The following is a 19,420-nucleotide window of genomic DNA, read 5'->3' on the forward strand; positions in this document are numbered from 1 at the left end:
GTTGTATTGCTCAAGCAATGACACCACATCTGGAACAGCATCTGTAATTGGAGTCACCACCTGGTTAAGTTTATGAAAATGCACTGTCATCCTCCAAGTCTCATCTGTTTTGTTTAAAAGCCAAATAGGAGAGTTAAATGGGGATGTGGTGGGACTCACCACACCTGCATCGTTCAAGTCCTTAAGAGTGGCACTTATCACTGTGATGCCTCCAGGAATTCAGAATTGCTTCTGATATACTATTTTCCTAGCTAAGGGCAGTTCTAGTGTCTTCCACTTGGCCTTTCCTACTATGATAGCCCTCACTGCATGAGTCAGTGAACCAATGTGGGGATTCTGCCTTATGGCTATTCCAATTATGCATTCTAGAACTGGGAAAATTACCACAGAATCATCTGGGGAACCACTGGACCCACTGTGAGATGGGCCTGAATTAAAACTCCATCAATCACCTGGTCTCCAAATGCCTCTACTCTGGTGGATCAGAGTGATATTTTGGGTGTCCTGGAATTAATATTACCTCTGAGCAAGTGTCTAATAATCCCCAAAATATCTGATCTTTTTTTTCCCCTAATGCACAGTTACCCTGGTTGAAGTCCATAGGTTACTTTGGGGAAGGCTGGGAGAAAGAGTAACAATATAAATTTGGCAGTGTGCAGGATTTTCCCCCAAGGATACATGGCTTTCCCCTCATTCAAGAGGCTCTGGAACTGTTGAACTATCTTAAGTCTGGGAAGTGATTAAGGGGCCTCTTATCAACCCTCTGTTTTTGCAATTTAAGTTAGAATTTTGAGATATATTCATATATATCTTATATACTATATATGAGAATTTTATTACATTAAAGTTTTGTTCACTTGACCTAAAACTCTTCTGCTTATATAGCTCAAACAAGAATTTAGTAGTCTTCCCATCTATTTTACTTCTAGGTACCCCATGATCTACTGGCCAATGCCATAGGTCTCTGCAAGTCAGATTATTTTGACTGCTGCTTTGAGTCTGCTGTCCATTATGGTGGCCACAACGACCTTGTCATTGATGATTAAATGCTGCCACATGGCTTCTCCCAACTCATGATCCAATCATTCCCACTGTGTTCAAAGATTGCAGCTCAATGACAGCAGTTCCCACAGTAATATCTGACCTACAGAAAGGGCAGCTACAGAACTCTTCAGCGATGATGGAGCTAGTCTCACAAACTTATTTCTCACAGTCATGGTAAAAGGTGTGCCCTCTGGACATTCCAGAGGTGTGTGAGCTGGACTTCCAAGATAAGTCCACTCTATCATTCCAATCTCTCAAACCATTTGGATACCCTCATGTACATTATCCAGGGAAATTCTGGCATTTTAATATCAGGTAATGTTGACCAGTTTTTAATTCATGTTTCAGTCAACTGCAGAAACTGTTACCACCCATTCTAACACCTTAAACTACAACACTGAAAGGAGCATCTCTGCTTAGTTGGCCCATATCAGTAAATTCAGCCTGATCCAACTTTGTATTCCTTCCACCTTATCCCACCCCTTAAATATGCATTCCCATACATATTCCTCTGATTTCTGTCTATATAAATTAAGAAACTCGTGCAGTTCTTTGCAGCATAGTGTACTACCTCATAGGTCACACTTTGGATCTCCCATTTTGGGACCTGTTGTGATTTTAGTCTAGCCATATGTTTTGAAGAATACAGGGGTGGTAGGGGCCATGGGAGGAATTAAATGCTTCCTTCAAGCCAATTAACTCAGGGCATTCCATTACAGTTTCATCTGGTAAAACAGGATTAATCTCTTCAGATGGAGGAATGAGGGCTGTTTCACCAAGAGAGAAGGTTATAGGTTTAACAGACACTGAATAGTTAATCTTATTAGATGGAGGTTGGATAGCAGACTCCTCTGGTCAGACTGGGGGTCAGGAAGCTGTTTCCTCAAGGTAGACTGGAGGTGGGAGGCCTGTTTCATCAGGGTCAACCATTAGAGGTTCATTTAGCAAACTCTCAGCATAATCCAAGTTTCCATCCCCATCATTATCAACCCATATGTCCCCACCCCAATTTTTAGAATCCCATTTGTTCCCAATCAGTGCCTTTACTTTAACAGTGGACACCATGCAATGTTGAGAATTTAGATTATGTTATAAATCTGCTACTCACACAATGAGACTTTGATCTGTATTTCAGAAATCTCAAGTCTGCGGCACAGGAAATAAGATTTTCTTTAAGGACACACAAAGAAACTTTTACGTCTTTCATATGGTATTTTAATTGCAAATTAGAAGCCTTCAGCTCATCCTGTTCTCTTATAACTGTATCCAACATATCTCAGAACAACCAGCCAACATCATTATACTTCTTAACTCCAAAAAATTCTCTTAAGGTGACAAAAAAACTGTCACCCAGAACTTTGCCTTGTTTAAAGGCACAATTAGCAAAATCAAATGGTGATATTTTGCATATCTCTGATGCCAATTCATGGCATGGACTGATTATTGAAAATAGAGTCATTAGCGCCGTTGGGTCTAATCTGAGTAGAAAACCAATAGCAAAACCCCACCTTTAAGATTCTGTTTCTCAAGAATCACTCCCAATCCCAATCTGTATTATGCAGGGTTCTCTAGGGAAACAGAACCAACAGGAGATATCTGTAAATTTGAGATTTTATAAATGTGTCTCGTACAACTGTGGGAATGCAGGGCTCCAAATTCCTTAGGTCAGGCTGCTACCTGACAGCTCTAATGAACGTCTTCAATGAACCCCCAGGAGAGGCTGACTGGCTAAACTAGAGAGGGAGATTCTCTCTTCCAACGTCTTTAAAACCTTCAACTGATTAAACATCACTAATTGCAGAAGACACTCCCCTTGGCTGACTGCAGATATAATCAGAATGGATGCAATCAATGTGCTGATGATTTAATAAAATTAACCACACACGAAATGTCCTTTCAGTAATGGTTAGACCAGTGCTTGCTTGACGAGAATACGGAGTGCCATCACCTGGCCAAATTGACGCATGAACTTGACTATAACACTGAGTCTTTTGCAGATAGCCTATAATTTGGTCAAGCTTTTTAAAATCGATTTTGTGAATCTCTGCATTTTGACTGGAGAGTTTAATCTATTTTTTTCTAGAGTAGCTACTAATAATACCAGATTTTCATTTGCCCATTTGCAATTTAACCTTTATAATCTTATGCCTTTTTGTCACTCACTTCTGTTAACGCCCACTTTTGTATTTATTTGCTTTTAGTGTTGTACTATATTTAGTGACTTGGCTTTTCTATTGGATATATTTTTTCATCTATTTTGTTTTTGTTCAACTTGGGGTTGAGATTCAATATCCTATATATTTGGTTTGATACTAACTTAACTTCAATAGAACTCAATAGATTTCCTATACTCCTACATCACCCCACCATTTCTTTAACTTTTTATTACTTCTATCTTTGTACACTTTATGTGAAAGAAAGCTAAATTTATCATTAGCTTTTTTGCATTTCAGTTTTATCATCTATAGGATGTAAGAAGCAAAATTACATACAAAAAATTACAATACAAGAATGCTGGCATTTATAATTACTCAAATGATTACCTTTACCATAGGTCTTTATTTATGCTGATTTGAACCATCATCTAGTGTCCTTTGAACTCCTTTCATCATTGTCTATAGGGCAGGTCTAGTGGTGATGTACTCCCTCCACTTTTTAAAAATCTGGGAATGTCTTAACTTTTTCTTCATTCTTAAAAGATAGTGTCACCAGATATAAAATTCTCAGCTGACGGTTGTTTTCTGTCAGTATTTTAAATATTTCAATCCACTGCCTTCTTACCTCCATGGTTTCTGAAGAGAAATCGGCACTAAATCATATTGATATGACCTTGTATGTTACACATTGCTTTTCTCTTGCAGCTTTCAGAGCTCTCTCTTTGTTCTTTGCTTTTGATAGTCTAATCAACATATGATGGGGTATATTTTTCTTCATACTTATCCTGTTTTTACGTTTGCTGGTCATTTTACATGTGCCTAGTCACATGTTTTTCTGTTTGAGAAGTTCTCTGTCATTATTTCTTTGAATATTCCTTCTGCCTGTTTCTCTTTTCTTCTTCTGGGACTCCATTAATTTCTATATTGCCATGCTTGATGGTGTCCTAGAAGTGTCTTAGGCTGTTTTTCTTTTTAATATTTCCCCATTTTTGTTGTTGTGTTCCTCAGCCTGACTCCTTTCAAGTACCTTGTTTTCAACTTCCCTGATTCCTTTTCCTCCCAATTCTATTCTGCTCTAGAAACCCTCCTGGACACTTTTCATTGAGATTATTGTGGGTCTTCAACTCCAGTAGTTCTTTGTGTTTCCTTTTAACGTGTCCATCCATCTCTTTTTACAGACTCTCATGTTGCACATTCCTTGTTTTCCTGATATCTTTGGTTCTTTCCCTCTATTTTCTTTCATCTCTTTGAGTTTGAGATCCTTTTTTAAATGGCTTTGTTAAGTATATCCACATTCTTGCCTTCCTCATAGATGTTTTCTGGATTTTTATCCTCTCCCATGGAGTTAGCCATCAGTTCTTCTTCTGTTGTTTGTCTCATTTTGTTGCACACTAAACATTTTAATATTTTAAAATGTTAACTCTAAGATGTATTCCCTGAGATATTGTTTCTTGGTTGTGTAACCAGCTAACAATAAGACAAAGATTTTCTTGAACTTCAGCTCTCTTATTAGGATGGTCTGTTCCAGGCACATTCAGTGTGCAGGGTTTTCCCTGTTTCTCTAGAACTCTGTTTTGTCCTGACATATTGCTTTTTAAGTGGTTGGGAGTTTTCCCCTTTACAGGAGTTTGTTTGTACCCTCTGTTCCCCATGGAAAAGCCTCCTTCTCCCCAGACTATCCACCTCTATAGTTGTTTTTTTTTTTATGCTCTTTTCATTGTCTCTATTTGCTTTTGCCTAAAGGGCAAATTATGGGAATGGGGAACATTAGAGAGTACTTTCCCAAGTCAATCATTCCCAGGAGAAATAGATACATGGACCCATTGTCTCCAGCTCCAACATGTCCTAGGGATTGGATATGGAAGGGTTCCAAAAATTCCATGCTGAGCTTTCCTGGCCTGCCCAGCAAATGCAGTCCTTCAACCAAATATTACCCTCAACCCTGAAGAAGCACAGCATCTTTTAGTTTCAACTGCCACTGCCTCTGCCTAGGATGGATCAAAGTAATGGATGCCCTGACTTACCAGGGCAGTTTGAAACAATGGCTGACTTCAGAGTAAGGCCCCAGCAATCGGAATTTTCTAATCCAAAGTTGTGATCAGCAATCAGCTGTGTCTATTCTTGGTCTTGCAGAAGAGGATTTTTACAACTTTTTCTAGCACGAGTAAACTAAACCAGGACTGGACTGCTCCGAGAGTGGGGTATGGGTTCTGGCAGCCTCCTCATAGAGGAAATTTACTCTTCTTTACTGTAATGCATCAGCCTCTTCCTCTCATTCTTCCCGATATGCTGTACAGTTTTCTTCAGGCCGCTGGGATTTCAAAATAGCTGTTTTAAGCAATTTCTCCTGTTTAGTATTTCTGTTGGTGGGAAGACTGAGTCCTGGAGCTTCCTATTTATCCACCTTCCCACTATATCTCATATAAAATAGATTTTCATCAAAAATGATTATGAGAAACAAGATGGGGATTATATACTGATAAAGGGGACACTTCAATAAGAACATGTAATAATTTTTAATTTATAAGAGCCTAGTAGCAGAGCCCCCAAATATATGAAACAAATACTAACAGATTTGAAGGGAGAATTTGGTTGTTCTACATAATATTAAAAGACTCTAATATACCATTTAAAATAAAGTATAGAACATTTAGTCAGAATATCAATAAATCAAATCAAATAAAAACTTGAATGATACTCTAAATCATTAATCCTAATAGGCATATATAAAATACTTCAACCAACAAAAAGAGACTACACATTTTTCACCAGTTCACATGGATGATTCTTCAGGATAGATCATATATTAGCTCAAAAAGCTAGTTTCAATATATTCAAGAATATTGAAATCATACAACGTATAATTTCTTACAATAATAGAATGCAGCTAGAAATCAATAGGGGAGAGAGTTTAGTTTTTAGTGTATTGGAATAGCTAGAAGGAAATACTTAAGACTGTAGAATTGTAATCCAGTAGCCTTGTTTCTTGAAGCTATTTGTAAGACTGTATCTTTCATGATGTTACCATGTTATTGTGGAAACCTTGTGACTGACACTCTCTTTATCCAGTGTTTGGACAGATGAATAAGAAAAAAGACAATAAATAAATAAATACTAGGGGAGGACAAAGATTATGAGATGTTTTGAGAGGTCTTTTTATTTATATTTTATTTTCATTTGTTTTGAGTAATAAAAATGTTCAAAAAATGATTGTGGTGATGAATGCACAAGTATATGATGAAACTTAAAGCATTGATTGTATACTTTGACAAACTCTTTAAAAACAAATGAATTAAAGAAGAAACTACTTGTGAAATTAGGCAATATCTTGAGGAGAATGCAAATGAAAATACAATGTACTAAAACTTATGGGACACAGTGAAGGCAGCACCGAGAAGGAAATTTTTAGCCCCAAATGCTTGCATTAAAAAGGAAGAAAGACTTCAAATCACAGTCCTAACCTCAAAACTGGAAGAACTAGAAAAAGAAGAGCAAACTAAACCCAAAGAAGCAGAATAAAGTAAACAACAAATTAAAACTGAGACAAATATAATAGAATAAAAACAAAAAAGAGAATTTATAAAACCGAATGTTGGTTCTTTGAAAAGATCAATAAATCGACCAACTTTTAGCCAGACTCACAAAGAAAAAAACAGAGGATACAAATAACAAAAATAAGAAATTAAAAGGGGGACATTATTACCAATCTGCTGAACTAAAAAGAAATATAGTTGGACCCTATAAACAGTTGTATGTCAAATTAGGTAACTTGATGAAATGGACAAATTCCTAGAAACACACAAACTGCCTATGCTGACTCAAGAAATAGAAGACGTCAGCAAATCTGCTACTAGTCAAGAGGTTGAATCAGTAATAAAAAATCTCCCAACAAAGAAAGGCCCTAGACAGGACCACTTCACTGGAATTCTACCAAATATTCCAAGAGGCTATAATTCCAATTCTGCTGAAATTATTTCAAACATTTGAGGAGAGTGGACACTCCCTAACTAATCGTGTGAAACCAACATCACCCTCAAACACAAGTCAAGTAAAGATAACTAGAAGAAAGGAAAACTACAGACCTTCATCTCATGACTATATGTGCAAAAACACTCAACCAAACACTAGTAAACTGAACAATAGTGTATTACAACATAATATAATATGGTAAAGTGGGATATATCCCTGGTTTGCAAGGTTGGCTCAGTATAAGAAAATCAATTAATGTATTACTACATTAACACATGAAGGAAAAAACACATGATCATCTCAATTGATGCAGAAAAAGCCTTTGAAACAATCCATCAGCACTTCTTGATAAAAACACTTGGGACACTAGGAGCAGAATGAAACTTTTTCAATATGATAAAGGGCCCATATGGAAGCCCACAGCTAACATTTTACTTAATTGTGAAAGACTGAGGCATTCAACTAAAATCAGGAACAAGACAACGATACCAACTATCACCACTATTGTTTCAACATTGTACTTGAAGTTCTAACCAAAGAAATTAGGCAAGAAAAAAAATAAAAAGCATCCAAATTGGAAAGAAAGAAGTATAACCATCCCTTTTGCAGGTGGCACATGCAGAACATCCCGAAAAATACAAAACAAATTTCTAGAGCTAATAAATTAATTTTGCAAAATAGTGAGGCACAAGATCAACATTGCATTTGTTTTGTTTATATGTACAAACAATGAACAATCAGAAGGAGAAATCAAGAAAAAAATCCTATTCACAATAGAAACTAAAAGAATCAAATATCTAAGCAAGAATGCAAATGATTTATGCACAGTACACCACAAAACTGCGAAAAGAAATTAAAGAAGAATTAAAAAATCGAAAGACATTCCATACATGGATTGGAATACTAAATATTATTACAATGTCATTACTACCAAAAGCAATTTATAGATTCAATGCAATCCCAAACCAAATTCCAACAACCTTCTTTGCAAAAATGGAAAAGCCAATCACCAACTTTACATGGAAAAGTAATGGGTCCTGAAGAGCTAAGGCCATCTTGAGAAAAGAAGAATGAAATTGCTGGACTCACACATCCAAATATTAAACTTATTACAAAGCTACAATAATCAAAACAGCATGGTATAAGACAGATACATAGACAAATGGAATAAAATAGAGAGGTCAGAATTCAGCCCTCACATTTAAACCCAACTAATTTTTGGCAGGGGGGGCAAAGACTACTCATTTGGGAAAGAGCAGTATCTTCAACAAATGGTGCTGAGTAAAGTGGATATCCATTTGGAAAATAATAATAATAGTAGTAATAAAAGTAATGGGGAGGAGGAGGTCCCTTTCCTCACACCTTATAAATATCAATTCAAAATGGATCAAAGAGATAAATATAAGTGCCAGAACTACCAAATTCTTAGAAGAAAATTTGAGGAAGCATCTTCAGCAGCTTGTGTTGGGGACTGGCTTATTAAGCTTTATACCCTAAGACAAGAGACAAAAAAAAAAATAGAGAAATTGGGCTTCTTAAAATTAAAAACTTCTGTTCCTCAAAGGATTTTATCATGAAAGTAAATCAACAATAACCTACACAATGGGAAAAAATATTTGGAAACCACATATGTGATAAAAGTTTAATATGCAGAATATATAAAGAAACCAATTTAACAACAAAAAAACAAACAACCCAATTAAAAAATGGAAAAAGTCTCAACTGGACACCTCTCCAAAGAAGATATACAAATGGCCAGAAGGCACAAGAAAAGTTGCTCCACGTCATTAGCCATCAGGGAATTGCAAATCAAAACCACAATGAGACACCATTCCACACACATTAGAATGTCTGCTATTAAAAACACAGGAAATTACAAGTGTTGGAGAGGATGTTGAGAAATAGGAACACTCCTTCATTGTTTATGGCAATGTAAGTATGGGTAGCCATCATGGAAGACAGTTTCACCATTCCTGAGAAGGCTAAATTTAGAAATAATATATGACCTGGCAATCCCAGTACTAGGTATATGCCCAGAAGAATTTAAAGTAGAGACTTGAACAGATATTTGCATACTAATGTTCATAGTGGCATTATTCACAATTACCAAATAATGGAAGCAACCTGAATGTCCATCAAACATCAAATAGATAAGTAAAATGTGATAAAAGCAAACAATAGAATATTATTCAGGAGTAAAAAGGAGTGAAGTCCTAAAACATGCAACAACTTGGATGAACCTTGAAAATATCATGCTGAGTGAAATAAGCCAGACACAAAAGGACAACTATTACATGAACTCACTGATTTGAAATAATTAAAATAAGCAAACTCATACAGTCAGAATCTAGAATACAGATGAACGAGATATGAGATGGCAATAAGGAATGGGGAGTTAAGGATAAAAATGTACAGGGTTCCTATTTTGAATGATTGAAATGCTTTGGTAATGGATGGTGGTGATGATAGCATAATACTGTGAGTATTATTAAGAGCACTGAAATACATATGTGAATGTGATTAAAAAGGTAAATGTTTGATTGTATGTCTGATGATAGTATAAAAGTTTTTTAAAAATCCATGGAACTACACAAACAGTGAACCTCAACTTAACCATGAGCTATAGATAGCAGTAGAGTTATAAAAATGTACTATCACCAACTATAAAAAGTGTTCCACACCAATGCAAAGTGTGAATAATAGGATGGTTATACGGGAATTTTGCATTTATGCATGATTGTTCTATAAACCCAAAATATCTCTATTAAAGCTTCTTCAACAGAGAAATAAAAAGTTAAAGAATTAGAATTATAAAGTATACATTACCAAATAAGAAACTGATTTTTTCAGTTTAAAGATATTGCATTGTCTTTTCTATGACTACAAATGGCAATATTATGGTTTCATAGAATTTTTTTCAATGCGGTTACTAACATCATAGTTTATTTAACTGTGCATGGAGTAATTGATAGGTTTTCACTGAATTGTAATCTTAGCTATATAAGCCCTATTTGAGATTTCTCTTTGCTAGGCAACATACAATTAACCTGACACATCAGGAGAATCCCTCAACCTATGCATCGTCTGTACACATGCTCATTTAAACGACTATTACGTACAATTGAAGACTTGAGAAACGCAAGGCTCATGTCAACACAAACGTGCTAGGTAAAGTAAGAGATATGGCCATTTTATGACTTCAAAACCCTAAATACTGTGAGTTTGTCAAATTATAAATGCCTAGCAGAACCAAGGCCAGGTATGGTTGGGAAACCCCAGGTGCCTAAGGCAGTTATGGTTTAATAGACTACAGCCTAGTGCAGTAGACAAGACCCTGTACATAGACTACACTCCCTGATCTCATAGTATTTACTTATGTCAGTAGACAATCCATTTAATCTCATTGATCCTTAGTGTTTTCCCATTTTCATTAGCTTTTATTAATAAAAGAACCACAATTAAGTCATAAATAAGCAAATTATTAATTCCATGTTTTTAGACTAAAATGAAAACTTGAAAGAACTAGAGTCTTAGTTTTTAAATCCATAAAATGAAGGAGCTGAATATTTGATTTTTAAGGTCTCCTGGTTCTCAGACTCTGTGTATAAACTAGCAGTTGTCTTCCTAATTATCTGAGGAATATAAAGATGCCCAAACTATTCTTACTGGCTCACTAAATTTATACTAAAAGAGCAATGCTAAAAGTTTGCTCAGAAAATGTTTATCTCCAACAATATTTACATTAAAACTTGTTTGAAATCTACTTACCAAAATTTGGCTAAGACTATTTCACATATGTAATCTTCAAAGGCTGGTTTCAGAAACTAGAACAAGGTTAATTTTAATATTGTGCCCCAAAGAGATATTTTCTTCTCCTGGTCCCATTTGCTTAATTTCTGATGGTTCATTCCCCAAATCCCAAGAATTATACTTTTTCATATATACTGTCCTATCCTACAGCCAAGTGCTTTATGAGTATAAACTCCTTTCCAGTCTGATCGGGGTGTTTCAATTACACTCTGCTTCCCTTGGCAAAATTTTCTTTAGTTTGATTAAATATTTGTTGCCAACTTCCCAAGTGAGAACATTTATGAAACAAAGTGTTCTTTCAAGTCATTAATCCTATTTAACACTGATAGCATTCTTTAATTAATTAAAAGACAAGAAATAAAACCTAGGGTCATTTTGTGCCTGTGGATGTTTAGTTTATATAATCTCTAATTTAGGTTAAAAATCCAAGACACAATGTTGCCTAATCAGTGAAATGAAACTCTTAATAATTAGAAAACTATATTAAGATGGTCTTCACCAGAATTTACCTCAAGCCGAATATAAGTGGATTAGAGTTAAGAGGGCAATAAGAAGGCAGAAAGAATGATTTTGTGGTAAGAGGTCAAAAATGAAACATGATTTCTGGTTCCAGCGTTAATGATGACTAGTTTTACTATCATGAGCATAATACCCACTTTGGTTGTGAATGGAATGGAATGAAGAAAGGGACACTTGTTGCAATCAGTTCTTCACCAAACCCTGATAGTTGAGAATAAAGATACTACTTTTGTGTTTGCTTTGGTAGCACATAAACTAAAATTGGAACGATACAAAGAAGATTAGCATGGCCCCTGCGCAAGAATGACATGTAAATTCGTGAAGTGTTCCATATTAAAAAAAAAAAAAAAGATGCTACCATCTCTACAAAACTCTGTTTTATTGTGCAAACGAAGTGATGGAAAGAGGTCAAGCTTTGGAGTAAAATACAGAGTTCGGTTCTAAACTAAACTCTACTAATTCTGAGGAAGGAAAATTTTCTTAATTTCTCTGGTTATCATTTCCTCACTTGTAAAATGCAGTTAATCATATCCAGTTTTCGGGTTGTGGTATATAATAACTGGTACGACTACTATTAATAATAATAATAATTAAATGAGATGGCATGTGAAAGTGCTTTAAAAAGTTAAAATTTTTGAACATTTAAGGATATTAAGTAGAATGCTTGTATTACAGAATTTCCAATATCTTATATTACTGACTTTAGAATTGCCAAGTTTTGACGTTCTTCCTTTTCTATTTTTATAATGTTTTTGTGATATTTGACTCATATCCTCCTCTTCTGAAACATTCAACAGAGAACAAAGAGACTCATGGAGACAATAGAAGAGGTATGTGTAATTAAACTTGGGGAAAACACAGACAACGATGGCCACCAAATTTCATCACCATAGTGAAAGAATATAACTCTATTTGGTATATCTATGTAAGCAGTCTTTAAAAAGATCAAAACTCAAAACATAAGGAGACAAAAATATTACTATGTGGATTTAAAGTGACAACATATTGGTCCTACCAAAACAGGGTATGATTTTTAATAACCTGCTTAACGGATATATCATAAATTGCTGAAGCCATTCCAAACAATAAGATGATAATGAAGGCAAGCCAAAGGAAGCCAACTAATTTTGATTTTTATATCAATATGATAGTCTTTCTGCAAGATATACTGTATCATCACAACCGTCTAGCTGAAGATATGCAAAACTGAAATATTTGTGTCAGGCTCAATGAAATTGACCTTACTAGCATGAATTGTATTTTTGACACCTCATATTTATCTAAAGGCAGTTCCTAATTTAAGATGCCTTCTTCTAAACACTTTAATGTGTGCTGTTATCAGATGAGAATCATATTTAGTGGGAATTTTCAGCTGAGTGACCAGGTACAATTAATTGAAGACATTATCCTCAGTCAGGTAAGAGGACATTCTCTCTCCAGATTATAGCAGAGTTGCCCTTGTTTGGGATTCTTGGGTCATGAATCATGGGGCACAGAAAGTAACAAACCATGAAAATCCGGTACCAGGAAAGTAAAGAGAAGAATGTAAGATCAATTTTCTGGATGGGAGTTCTTTGGTATCATAGAGATCCAAATGAAAGAAAATAGCTCTTTTTGTTATATTTGAGAAATTGGGAGATGGCACTGCTGTGTTGGTCCTGATATTAATGACTAAATGCTGTGTGTCTTCTCAGTCATTTGCAGATTAAGAAAGTGAGCTTCAGAGAAGTTAAGAAACTTGCTGAAACTAATATGACTAATATAAGATATTGAGTAACAGTAGTTAGGATTGCAGTCCAGGCATATCTGGCCCCAAAGCCTTGGCCCTTGAGTTGCCTATGCTGCTTCTAATGGTCCTAATTGTCCAAGAATGAATTCTCACTGCTAGGTATGTTGTGTAGGGGATTTACATTTTGAATTTCTAGAATTGAGCATCTATGAATTTATTACTTTATTTTTTTACTTTTTAAAATTTATTATTTAATTTATTGGAGAAGTTGTTGATTTACAGAACAATCATGCTAAAACACTGGATACCTATATACCACCTTATTATTAACACCTTTTATTGGCGTGGAATGTTTGTTACAATTGCTAATAGCACATTTTTATAATTGTACTATTAAATATAGTACGTGGCTTAATTCAGGATTCACTGTTTGTGTTGTGAAGTTCCATGGACTTTTTTCATACTTATAATTTGGGCATGAAATTTTTATAAACTTGTGAGTGGGAGGTACACTTTCCAAACACTTCTGAGAGGGAAAAAATTCATTTGTCTCTTATACCTCATATACTCCCTCCCTCATATTAATTCAGTGGATGAACTTCATAAAGAAATTCTCTTTTGACTTACTGTGGATTGAAGAAGGGGCTGAGAAAAGTCGTATAGATTGCTATGTCAATTCTTGTGTACATGCGCATATATTTGAGTAAGTATGCATTACCACACTTATGCATACGCCTGTATATAAATATTCATGAGCATGTCCAGTTTAATATACTGGAACAAGATAAGTGTATTTAGTCATTTAATATTTTGTCAATCTCATGATCAAATCTTTAATGTGATTCAATTGTTGTTACATAATATGTGATCCCATTTATGGATTTGGTTGATGTGCTCATAGCACTGTTGATTGGCATCGTAAGAAAGCCACATCTGTTCAGAATATTACAGGTTTGTAAGATTTTCTCTTTATTACTACTGCTAGACAATGTTTATTCCTACTGCTAGATAAAGCATTTGCTTTGCTTATGTTAAAACATTCCATTCCCGGTGCCTGCTTATGCAAAAAAAAAAGAAACAAACCACAAAAACATTCTAAACCTTACAGTGATGACCTGAATAGTCTTCAACATCAGGTATATTTATATTACATTGTTCCCATAATACAACTCGTGTTTGAGGGAACAGTGGGTTATAGCAAGATGGCAAAAAAAACTTTTTCCTGTGATTAAAGTTTCATATGATTCATTTGAATGCAGACAAAATAAGGGTCAGACTTTTCAATATACTTATGGAAGAGTAAGCAGCTGCATTCTAAATGGAAGAGAGTAAGAAAACAGGTTTGTCTTTTTATTCTGTATCTCCAATAGACACTTGTATTTATTTGAATTTTTAGTTTTCAACTTGACTTCCAAAATGAATTTTTTAAAAGTAAAATGAAATCAATATCTCTGTCACTTTCTCTCCAATTACAATGAATTCCCAGATAATAGAAATTTATTTTTGCCATTATGTTCTGGGTCAACTCAAATATTGCCTAACCTACATAGTTCTTTGGCTGGGATTTGGAAATCCTTTGATTATGGAAAACATTTCATTGCAATGGTAGTTTAGGGCTTTGTTTCCATCAAATATTTAATTAAATATTTATGGAAAGCCATGCCATTAAGTAAATCTACATAAGAGTGCCGGATAAAAACCGGCCCTAACAACCTGTGACACTGCACCCGACTCCCCTCTTTTCGATGGTAATTGGACCTCTGCCCTCCCCGTAGTCTCCTGCTCCCTGCAACCATATTTGGTCTTAAACACTCCAACCTCCAATCAGCCCGCGCACTGCTAGCCCCCACCGCTACCACCCTCTCTGTATATAAGCCTTTGCACTTCCTCTAATAAAGGTTCTGGTGCGCAGCCCTGCCAGCTCCACTGGTTCCCGCGATCTTCTTTCGCGCGCCCTCCACACCTTCGAGCCCCCCGAGGATCCACGAGGATTCCCCCCCGACTCGCCGGGAGGAAGACCCCAGGCGGGAGTACCGGCAGAACGCTCCCGCATAAGAGTGAAAAACTAAGTTTCGCTCATTACCAAGACGACAGAGGAGGTAAAGGAGTAAGGCTTAAAAGGACATAGACCTGAATATTCACATTTAAGCCTATTGTGAAAATTTGGTTTAGTATCACAAAGTCTTTGATAATCCTGAAAAAGAACTGCAGGATATTTGTTCCCAGATATCTTAAAGAATAGGACAGACATCTAATTACATGTACTATATAGATATTTTCAGGTTCTTTTTTTTGGTAACACACTGCTTATCTTGTCAGTTTGTACAGATTAATGTGATGCCCTGACACATGCTAGAGCAATTTGGTCAGAGAATAAAAAGGTGTTTGCAAAGTCCCCATAAAGGACTGGAGAAAGGTGGAAATTTTAAACTTCCCTACCTGGAGAATTCCTGAGAGTCTTACAAGTATTGGGGACTATAAATTGATGGTCCAGGCCCTTGATCTTGGGGCTTGTCCTTATGAAACTTATTCCTGCAAAGGAGAAGCTAAGCTTACTCATTTATGCCTAAGAATCACACCCCTAGAGAACGTTTCTTGTTGCTCAGATGTGGCCTTTCTCTCTAAGCCAACTCCACAGGTGAATTCAATGCTCTCTACATGGGAAATGACTCCCGGGGGCATAAATCTCCCTGGTAATGTGGGACAGAAATCCCAGGGATGGGCCAGGACCAGAAATCATGGGATTGAGAAAGCCATCCTGACCAAAACAGGGAAGAGAGAAATGAAACAAAGTGTCCTTGGCTCAGAGATTTCAAATAAAATCGAGAGGTTATTCTGGAGGTTATAATGCATTATATAGATAACCCTTTTTAGTTTTTAGTGTGTTAGAATAGTTAAAAGGAAATACTTGAAACTGTCGAACTGTGTTCCAGTAACCTTGATTCTTGAAGACGATTGTGCAACTTCATAGCTTTTACAGTGTAATCATGTATTTGTGAAAACCTTGTGGTTGATGCTCCTTTTATCAGGGTATGGATAGATGAATAAAAAAATAAGTACAAATAAATAGGTAAATGAAAGAGGGTTATAAGGGGTAAAGAGATGTTGGATAGTTTCCAATACTAGTGGTCAATGAGAGGGAGAGGTAAAGGGCATGGGATGTATGGAGTTTTTCTTATTTCTTTTTCTAAAGCAATGTAAATGTTCTAAAAATGATCATGGTGAGGAATACTCAACTATGTGAGGATATTGTAAGCCACTGATGGTGTATTTTGGATGTACTATATGTGTGTGAAGATATCTTAATAAAAATATTTTAAAAGGCATTCATTATAGAAAAGCCACTGAACCTACATAAAACTTTGGAGTCTATGTATTTTAACTTGGGGTTACTCCCATTCCTCCTCCTACCCGAACAATGGATAACAGTGGATAACATTAACTAGGAAAAGTTGACAGCCAGTGAAATGCGACTGACTTGTTTTGGAGCTCCACAAAATGAATAAGTTTCCTCGAAAGCTCCATTTCCTGGGCATTGTTGCTTTTGACTTAACTCATTAAAAAAAAACAAAACCTAGCCGAGGCATTTTAAAAAACCATAGCTGTCAGCTAGAATCAATAATATCATAGCTGCCTAAGTCTATGAATTCAGTTGTAACAAACATGAGTCTGTTCAAAAATTAAAAAGGAATACCCAAGGAACAGGAACACGACCAATACAAGGAACGTTGAAAAGCTCCAACATATTCCTGGAGGTCTAAAATACCATGTCCATATGTAGGACTGTGCATTCTCAGAAAAGCCCAAAAATGGCCCCAGAAAGTCGTCTCTGACTGACCTTCAAGCACTGCTCAAACAGGAAGTAAAAGCTCAGACCGAATAGTAAATACCCTGAAATTGAAGATGAGCCTTCAAACATAAGTCCCCTTTGAAAAAAGTGGAATAATAAATGACATAAAGTATTTAAGGCAATATGCTGCCCAAATATTGGTCGACCAAAAACTATTATGATTAACGGCATTGTAACCAAGAAATTAGAATTTAAGGGATGATTATAGTTGCTGAATTACTGTATAGATATTCCTCTTTGCTTTCTGGCATATTGGAGTAGGCAGAGGAAATACCTGAAATCTTTGAACTGCATTCTAACTGCCTTGATCCTTGATAATGATTGCATAGCCTTTATCTTGTGCCCTTGGGATTGTAAAAATCTTGTGACTGACCTTCACTTGTACCCATTTTATCCAGTTTTTCAACTTTGAAATCTTCTGATCACTAAAAACAGCCCTTAATGTTTATTAATGAAGGTCCTTGGGTCAGCCCAGAGCGAAACCACCAGAATTCCAAAGTTATCTTGATAACCAAAGCTAGATCTAACCAATATGGGCCACCTGATATGCACGGTAGCTTAAAGTTTAACCTATAAGTCACCAATACTCATTATAATACTAAAAATTGTGCCCATCATCATATTAAAGCCACCATTTTCTTACATATGTCCTGAAACCAAGCATGAAATCAATTTGCACATGCCTAATAATTAAATCATCTCTAATTACATCATCTGGAGACATTGTACTCATTATCCTAAAACATGCCCATCTTTTGATACCATAAAACTATCAGAATAACTACAGTTAAGGGAAACAGATTTTGGGCTGATAGGCCATGTGTTCTCCTGCTGCATCCCTAGCAATAAACTTTCTCTCTTTGAAACCTTGGTGTCTCAGGAATTGGTCATTTGAGTGCATCAGACAAAAGAATCCACAACCTTTATCTGACAAGAGTATCCCCTAAGAAACCAGGCTTAAACATAAAAAAAAATAAATAAATTGCAAATCAGAGAAAATGGTGACCACACATGGGAAGGAATAGAAAATCTACAGAATTAATCCAGGAAAGCCATTTTAAAAACAAACTATAAGAAAAAACAGCAATAACAGCAAACATTGAGGGGGTTTTGATTCCAAAGTTACTACAATATATTATTCAAAATATTCAGTTTTCAATTAAAAAGCTATCAGATATGAAAGGAAATAGGAAAATATGACTCAAATTCAGGAATAAGAGAGTCAGTAGAAAGTGTCCCAAGAGGGCAAAGATGTTGGGATTATTAGACAAAGACTTTAAATCAGCTATATGAATATGTTCACAGAATTAAAGGAAATTATATTTGAAGATTTAAAGGAGCATATAATAACAATGTCTCACCAAAAATAGAATCTCAGTGATAAAATTATATATATATAATAAATAAATATGGAATCAATAATTCCATCCTGACCAAAAGGGGAAAAAAGAATTATAACTAAGTATCAGTGGCAGGGAGAGTTCAAATAGAGTTGAGAGACTTCTCTGAAGGTTGCTATTACACAAGCTTCAGTGAGATATTGCTACCTATCAAAACTTGCCAAACCCCAACCAGGACCATTCCAGTCAATCATAAAGAACATCTAAGGCAATATATAAGATTCCACAAGGGTTCCATGCACTAGAGTAACTTTCCAGAAACCTACAACCTCCAGATGGGTCCCTGGACCAGATAAGTCCTGAAAACTAGAGGGCTCAGCCTCTCCAGAACATCAGATAATTCCATCTCCTTATCCCGTATTATTGACAGACCCTTCCAACATGAAAACCTTAGAATGGCCATAGCTCAAACACCCCTAAACAGAGGGATAGAAATATCAAAGTATTTCTACCATTATTATTGATAGTAATAATTGATATTACTATCAAATACAGTAATATTTGATATTACTGATGGTGGACTTATACAGAGAAGATAGGATTTAACAAACGGATATGATTGCTGAAGCATTAAATTTATATCTCTTTTAGTCTCCAATATCTTAGAGTAGCTATAAGTAAAAACCTAAAATTCTGGAATTGCAACCCATGCCAAATTCTGAAATCTGTTCTACAACTAATTGTGGTGCTGTGCTCTGAAATTTAGTGCTTTTTTATATATATGTTATTTTTCACAAATAAAGAAAAAAAGTGATGTTAAAAATATATATATTCCTTCTAGCGTCCTACATTCTGGAGCAGTTAGAAGGAAATATCTGACAGGATCATATGGTTGCCCATGACAAACTCTGGGTTCTATCCTATAACCACTTGTTGAAGAGTGCTTTGAAAACTATTGCTTATTTCTTTCTTTGCATTGCATATATGTTATATTATATAATAA

The 19,420-nt window shown here is 35.6% G+C and overlaps 1 protein-coding gene and 1 non-coding gene across 3 annotated transcripts in view; one reads left to right on the forward strand and one right to left on the reverse strand.

Annotated features, from left to right (window-relative positions):
• The window catches only part of HTR2C (5-hydroxytryptamine receptor 2C), a 289,867-nt gene that overhangs the window by 221,662 nt on the left and 48,785 nt on the right, over window positions 1–19,420 (reverse strand). The gene's annotated exons all lie outside the window — the stretch shown is intronic.
• LOC143672252 (U6 spliceosomal RNA) lies at window positions 11,730–11,836 on the forward strand. The gene has a single exon (XR_013169722.1). It is a non-coding gene; the product is annotated as a U6 spliceosomal RNA (small nuclear RNA).

Source organism: Tamandua tetradactyla, chromosome X, assembly GCF_023851605.1.
Source record: "Tamandua tetradactyla isolate mTamTet1 chromosome X, mTamTet1.pri, whole genome shotgun sequence".
Lineage (NCBI taxonomy): Eukaryota > Metazoa > Chordata > Mammalia > Pilosa > Myrmecophagidae > Tamandua > Tamandua tetradactyla.